This window comes from Lemur catta, chromosome X (genome assembly GCF_020740605.2).
Source record: "Lemur catta isolate mLemCat1 chromosome X, mLemCat1.pri, whole genome shotgun sequence".
Lineage (NCBI taxonomy): Eukaryota > Metazoa > Chordata > Mammalia > Primates > Lemuridae > Lemur > Lemur catta.
In genome coordinates this window covers 50145083-50153174 of record NC_059155.1, presented here as the reverse complement: position 1 = coordinate 50153174, position 8092 = coordinate 50145083, and positions in this window count along the sequence as shown.

Genomic DNA, 8092 nt, shown 5'->3' with positions numbered 1-8092 from the left:
CCAAGGAGAAACAGTACTTCTGCATTTCTCACCCTGCCCCCAAAATGCTTATTACTGAGGCTCATTCTGGGAGTGTTCATTCTGGAGGTGGGTTTCCCTTCTTCTGTCTAACCTACACTTGTGGAATGGAGACTCTACCTTGACCATGATGTACTGAGAATACTAAGAGCCAATAGCTCTTCCCCAAGCTTGTGAGGTAGGTGGTGGCTTCATCCAAGGAGGAGCAAGCCAAGTGGAGGATAGGCCACTTACCACCTATCACCTAACCCCACTACTGAGCATACAGCTCTTAAAATAGGGTCGTCACTCAGAAAGATGTTTGCCATTGTCCTCAGTTCCAGAGTCCTGGCTCAGAGTATTTGCCTCTGTGGAGAAGCAGGCCATAAAACAGATAGCTCTTAATTTCTTCCCAAATGAACTGACTTCCTTTGCAAGGGCATGAAGAAGTTTACACTTAAGAGTACCCTCAAAATAAGTGGAGGTTGGGGTGAATAGAACTGAAAGATTTATAGATCTAATGAAGACACAGATTAAACTGTAGACTGGCTAGTTTGAAGCAGAGAACTAGGGAATAAGAACACTGGGAGGAACTTTGCTGAAATCAGAATAAATAGCAAACGCTGACCACAGAAACTGCTTCATAAAAGGAGCCACAATTTGATTAGATTCATTTGTAGAAGAATTTTATGCCTGGGACATTGTTGTAAACAATAGAACAACAGGGCAGCAATTAGTGGGGGTTAACAGTTGGGTGTGATCAGAGAGGAGTGGAAGAAAGCCCTACCATTACCACTGTCATCTCCAAGTGACCGTATTATACCCAAAGCTCCACCTAACTGAGGAGCAACATCAGAGACCTAACTCCCTGTGGAAGAGTGAGGAGAAGTAGACCACTAAAATAATTCAGCCAGTCACTAGAAAACAAACAAGTAAATAACAAGAACAAGCCTCTGCAATACATTATCTAACAGTACCAGAGTTGCTGCAATATATATCTAGCTCCTCCCCACACCTAAAATTACAAAGAATGCAAAAGAAACTTCCTGTAGGAATTACTAGATCTCAGATAAGAGGAAAATATTGCAAAGTATTCATTATAAATGACTATAGAAAAGCGTGATTAAAGAAATAATGGAAGGTATGATGACAATGATCAAAAATAATAATTAAAAATTTTAATTTTTTTAAAAAAGTTAATACTAATAAATAGAAATTTTTTTATTTCAGCACATTATGGGAGTACAAAAGTTTAGGTTACGTATATTGCATAACCTCCCCACCTGAGTCAGAGCTTCAAGCATGTCCATCCCCCAGACGGTGCACATTGCACTCATTATGTATGTATATACCCATCCTCTCCCCCCTCCCATCTGCCCGACACCTGATTAATGTTATTCCTATATGTGCTCTTAGGTGTTGATCAGTGAAACCAATTTGATGGTGAGTACATGTGGTGCTTAGTTTTCTATTCTTGGGATACTTCATTTAGTAGAATGGGTTCCAGCACTATCTTTTGTGAGGACTGGTCTATTTCCAGTTCACTTTTGTTCCTAGAGACCAGAACTTCAGATGTGCCATCTGAAAAATCTGAGGTGTTCATCAAGGCCTCTCAAACTTAATAGGTTTTTGAGACAAAATCTTATCTCTTTTGCTCTGTGAAGCTGTCAAAGCTCTGTTTTCATCTTCTCAACCTCTTAGTTGTGCTTTCAGCTCAGCTTCTCAACCTCTCAGCTTTGTGCAAGTTACAAATTAGTAAAGCCCATCAGAGAAAAAAAAGTGATACAAATCTCAGACTTCTCTGTGCTTGTATTTCTTCAGGATTTTGTCTGCTCAAATGCTGCCTGCCTTGGAAGCTCTCCAATTTATTCAGATTTAATTTTCCCCATAATCATATTTTATGTTAACACTTTTATTTGCCTTCTTCCAGATAAGATTGAATTTTCTGTTTAAATTTATATGATAAAACTTATATGTAGATTTCTAAAATAATTTTATAAGAGTATAGCTCTTTCATTTTAAAATACTATTTTTCTTATTTCTATATTTGTCAAAATTTTAGGATTACATCATTCTTATTTGATGCAATCATTTATTTTTCTTTGAATTCCTTGATGCAATGTTTTAATTTTTATGGTGGTAAAAAACACATAAGATCTATCTTCTTAAAAATTTTTAAGCGTACAGTACAGTATTGTTAACCACATGCACATTATTGTGCAGCAGATCTCTAGAACATTTTTATGTTTCCTAACTAAAACCCTATACCTATTGAACAGCATCTCCCTATTTTTCCTTCCCCCCAACACCTGGCAACTACCATTCTACTTTTTGTTTCTGTATGTTTGATTACCTTAGATACCATATATAAGTAATATCATACAGTATTTGTCCTGTGACTGGCTTATTTCACACAGGATAATGTACTCATAAGTTCATCCATGCTGTAGCATATGATAGGATTTCCATATTTTTAAAGGATGAAAAATATTCCATTGTATGTATATACCACATTTCCTTTATCAACTCTTCCATTGATAGACATAGGAAACATAAGTTATTTTCACCTCTTGGCTATTGTGAATAATGATGACATAAACATGAGTACAAATACCTCTTTGAATGCTGATTTCAATTCTTTTGGATACCCAGAAGTAGGATTTATGGAACATATGGTCATTCTATTTTTAATTTTTTTTAAGAATCTGAATGCTATTTTAACAGTGTCCATACTATTTTACATTCCCACCAGCAGTGCTTAAGGGTTCCAGTTTCTCCACATCCTCATCAACACTAGTTATTTTCTGTTTTTCTCTTTTGTCTTTTTATAATGGCCACCCTAATAGGGGTGAGGTGATATCTCTTTGTGGTCTTGATTTGCATATTCCTGATGATTAGTGATACTGAGCGTCTTTCCATATACCTTTCCGTGTACCTGTTGGCCATCTGTATATCTTCTTTGGAGAAATGTCTATTCAAGTCTTTTGCCCATTAGTTAAATCAGATTTGAGGGGTTTGGTTTTTGTGGGGATTTTTTTGCTATTGACTTCCTTATGTATTTTAAATGTTAACCTTTATCAGATACGTGGTTTGTATATATTTTCTCCCATTCCATAGGTTGCCTTTCCACTCTGTTGATTTGTTGCATGGAAGCTTTTAAGTTAAACATGGTTCCACTTGTCTATTTTTGCTTTTGTTGCCTGTGTATTTGGTATCAGATCCAAGAAATAATTGCCAAGACCAATGCTATAGAGTTTTCCCAAAATACTTTCTTCTTTTTTTTATTTCAAAATATTACTGGGATACAAATGCTTTGGTTACATATATTGCCTTTGCACTGCCCAAGTCAGAGCTACAATAAGCATGCCCATTCCCCAGACAGTGTCCACTGTACCATTTAGGTGTGAATTTACCCAACCCCTCCTCTGCCCTCCCACCTGCCCAATACCCAATGAATGTTACTTCCCTATGTGCACATAAGTGTTGATCAATTAGTACCAATTTGATGGTGAGTACACATGGTACTTGTTTTTCCATTCTTCTGATACTTCACTTAGAAGAATGGATTCCATCTCCATCCAGGATAATACAAGAGGTGCTAGATCACCATTGTTTTTGTGGCTGAGTAGAAGTCCATGGTATACATATACCACATTTTATTAATCCACTCATGTATTGATGGGCACTTGGGTTGTTTCCACATCTTTGCAATTGTGAATTGTGCTGCTATAAACATTCGACTGCAGATGTCTTTTTCATAGAATGTCTTTTTTTCCTTTGGGTAAATACACAGTAGTAGGATTGCTGGATCAAATGGTCTTCTTTCAGGTTTTAAGTCTTTAATCCATTTCAAGTTTATATTTGTGTATACTGTAAAATAAGGGTCAAATTTTATTCTTTTACATGTGGATGCCCAGTTTTCCCAACACGATTTGTTAAAGAGATTGTTCTTTCCCCATTTTGTAGTCTTGGCACCCTGGTTGAAGATAATTTAACTGTTTATGCATGGCTTTATTTCGGGGCTCTCATTCTGTTCCATTGGTTTATATAGCTGTCTTTCCTGTTTTGATTACTTTAGGTTTATAATATATTTTGGTATCAGGAAGTGTGAGGCTTCTGGCCTTGCTCTTCATTCTCAAGATTCTTGGGCCATTCAGAGATTTTTGTGGTTCCATATGAATTTTAAGATTGCTTATTCTATTTCTGCAAAGAAATTCCATTCAGATTCTGATGGGGATTCCATTAAAAGTGTAGATTATTTTGGGTAGTATGGACATGTTAACAACATTAAGTATTCTAATTTATGAACATAGGATGACTTTCCACTTATTTCTGTCTTAAAATTTCTTTGATCAATTTTATTATACTTTTCAATATACAAGTCTTTGACCTCCTTGGTTAACTTTATTCGTAAGTATTTTATTTTTTTTCCCAATCCTATTGTAAGTGGAATTATTTTCTTAAATTGCTTTTCAGATTGTTTGTTGTTGCTGAAAAGAGACATAACTTATTTTTGTATGTTGATTTTGTATCTTGCAACTTTGCTTAATTCATTTATTAGTTTTGGGGTTTTTGGGTTATCTTTAGGCTACATTTAAGACCATATCATCTGCAAACAGATCATTTTAATTCTTCCTTTTCAATTTGAATGAATTTTACTTCTTTTCTAGCCTAATTGCTATAGCTAGGACTTCCAAAACTATGTTGAATAGAAGTCACAAAAGAGGGTTTTTTTTTTTTTCTTTTTTGAGACAAGATCTTGCTCTGTCATACAGGCTAGACCACAGTGGCCTCATCATGACTCACTGCAACCTCAAACTTCTGGACTTGAGTGATCCTCCTGCCTCAACCTCCAAAGTAACTGGGACTACAGGCATGGGCCACTATGCCTGGCTAATTTTTCAATTTTTTTGTAGAGACAGAGTCTTGCTCTTGCTCAGGCTGATCTCAAACTCCTGGCCTCAGGTGATCCTCCTTCCTCAGCCTCCCAAAGTGCTAGGATTACTGCACTCAGCCAAAAGTGGGTATTTTTGCATTATTTCTGGTATTGGAGGAAAATATTTCAGTTTTTCACCAATAAGTATGATGTTAGCTGTGGGCTGTTCACATATGACCATTATTATATTGAGATAATTTATTTCTATTTCTAGTTTCTTGCATGTTTTGTCATGAAAGAATGTTGAATTTTATCAAATGCTTTTTCTTCATCTATTTAGATGATCCTGTGCTTTTATCTTTTCTTATGTTAATGTGGTATGTTGCATTGAATGATTTTCAATCATCCTTGCATCCCAGGGATATATTCCACCTGGTCAGGGGGTATGATCCTTTTTATACAATGTTGAATTTGGTTTGCTAGTATTTTGTTGAAAATTTTTGTATCTATATTCATCACAGATATTGACCTGTAGTGTTCTTTTCTAGCAAAATAAGTATGGCAGGGTTCCCTCCTCTTTCATTTTTTTTTAAAGAGTTTGAGAAGGATTGGCATTAATTGTTTTATAAAATTGGTAGAATTCTCCTGTGAAACATCACGAGCATTTCTGTGTTGAGACAGTTTTGATTGCTGATTCAATCTCCTTATTCATTATTTGTCTATTCATATTCTCAATTTCTTCATAATTCAGTCTTGGTAGATTGTATGTTTCTAAGAATTTCTCCATTACTTCTAGTTTACCCAATTTGTTGGCATATCATTGTCATGGTATTCATTTATAGTCTTTTTAAAATCTGTGGCATCAGATGTAATGTGTCCTATTTCACTTATGATTGTATTTTTTGAGATGTCTCTCCTTTCTTAGTCTAGAGAAAGTTTTGTCAATTTTGTTTATCTTTCCAAATCTAACTCTAAGTTTTGTTGATTTTTCTATTCCCTGTTTTGTTTATTTCTTCTCTAACCTTTATTTCTTTCCTTCTGGTAACTTTGGACTTAGCTTATGGTTCCTTGAGATGTAAAGTTATTCTACCATTCTACCAATGTCTATAAGAGTTTTTCCAACATTTTTTTCTAGAATTCTTATAGTTTCATGCCTTAGGTTTAAGTCTGTTATCCACCGTGAGTTGATTTTTGTGAGAGGTGAAAGGTGCGGATCCTGTTTCAGTCTTCTACATGTGGCTCTCCAGTTTTCTCAGCACCATTTATTGAATAAGGATTCTTTTCCCCAGTGTATGTTTTTGTCTGCTTTGCCAAAGATTATATGGCTATATGAGGATAGTTTTATATTTGGATTCTCAGTTCTGTTCCATTGGTCTATGTCCTGGCTCTTGTGTTAGTACCATGCTGTTGTAGTTACTACAGCCTTGTAGTATAGCTTGAAGTCTGGGAAATTGATGCCTCCCAATTTGTTCTTTTTGCTTAAGATTGCTTTTGCTATACGGGGACTTCTCTGGTTCCATATGAAGAATAGAATTACTTTTTTTCCAGATCTGTGAAAAATGATGTTGGTATTTTAATAGGGATTTCACTGAATCTGTAGATCACTTTGGGTAGTATAAACATTTTAACAATGTTCATCCTGCCTACCTATGAGCATGGTATGGTTTCCCACTTGTTTACGTCCTCTGCTATTTCCTTCCTCAGTATTTCGCTGTTCTCCGTGTGGAGGTCTTTTACCTCCATAGGTAAATATATTCTTAGGTATTTCATTTTCTTTGTTACTATTGTGAAGGCTATTGAGTTTTTGATTTGGTTCTCAGTTTGACTATTGTTGGCATATAGGAATGCTACTGATTTCTGTACATTGATTTTGTAACCTGAAATTTTGCTGAATTTTTTTCTCAATTGCAGTAGTCTCATGGCAGAATCTTTGGGGTTTTCTAAATATAAGATCATACCAGCAGCAAATAGTGATAATTTGACCTCTTCTGCCCCCATTTGGATGCTCTTGAGTTCCTTTTCTTGCCTGATTGCTCTGGCTAGGACTTCCAGCACTATGTTGAATAGAAGTGGTGATAAAGGGGAACCTTGTCTGGTTCTGGTTCTAAGTGGGAATGCTTTCAATTTTTCCCCATTCGGTATGATGTTGGCTGTGGGTTTGTCATATATGGCAATCAAAAACATACACTGGGAAAAATAATCCCTATTCAATAAATGGTGCTAGGAAAATTGGATACCCAAATGTAGAAGACTGAACAGGATCTGTACCTCTCACCTCTCACAAAAATCAACTCACAGTAGATAACAGACTTAAACCTAAGGCATGAAACCATAAGAATTCTAGAAGAAAATGTTGGAAAAACTCTTATAGACATCAGCCTATGCAAAGAATTTATGAAGAAGACCCCAAAGGTAATCACAGCAACAACAAAAATAAATAAATGGGACCTGATCAAATTAAAAAGCTTCTGCACAGCCCAACAAACTATCATTAGAGTGAATAGACAACCTACAGAATCAGAGAAAATATTTGCATGCTATACATCAGACAAAGGGCTAATAACTAGAATCTATATAGAACTCAGGAAAATCAGCAAGAGAAAATCAAACAACCCCATTATAAAGTGTGCAAAAGACATGAGTAGAAACTTTTCGAAAGAAGATAGACTTATGGCCAAGAAACATATGAAAAAAAAAATTCTCAATATCTCTAGTCATCAGGGAAATGCAAATCAAAACCACAATGAGATATCACTTAACTCCAGTGAGAATGGCTTTTTGCAAAAATTTCCCAAACAACAAATGGTGTGGATGCAGAGAAATAGGCACATTCATACACTGCTGGTGGGACTGTAAACTAGTACAACCTCTGTGGAAAATTATATGGAGATATCTCAAAGAACTAAAACTAGGACTATCATTTGATCCAGCAATCCCACTACTGGGCATCTCCCCAAAGGAAAAAAATATATTCTATAATAAAGTCATCTGTGCTCATGTGTTTATAGCAGCACAATTCACAGTTGCAAAGATGTGGAAACAACGCAAGTGCCCATCAATACATGATTGGATTAATAAAATGTGGTGTAGATATGCCATGGAATACTACTCAGCTACAAAAAACAATGGGGAACTAGCACCTTTTGTATTATCCTTGGATGGCTCTGGAGCCCATTCTACTAAGTGAAGTATCACAGGAATGGAAAAACAAGCACCACA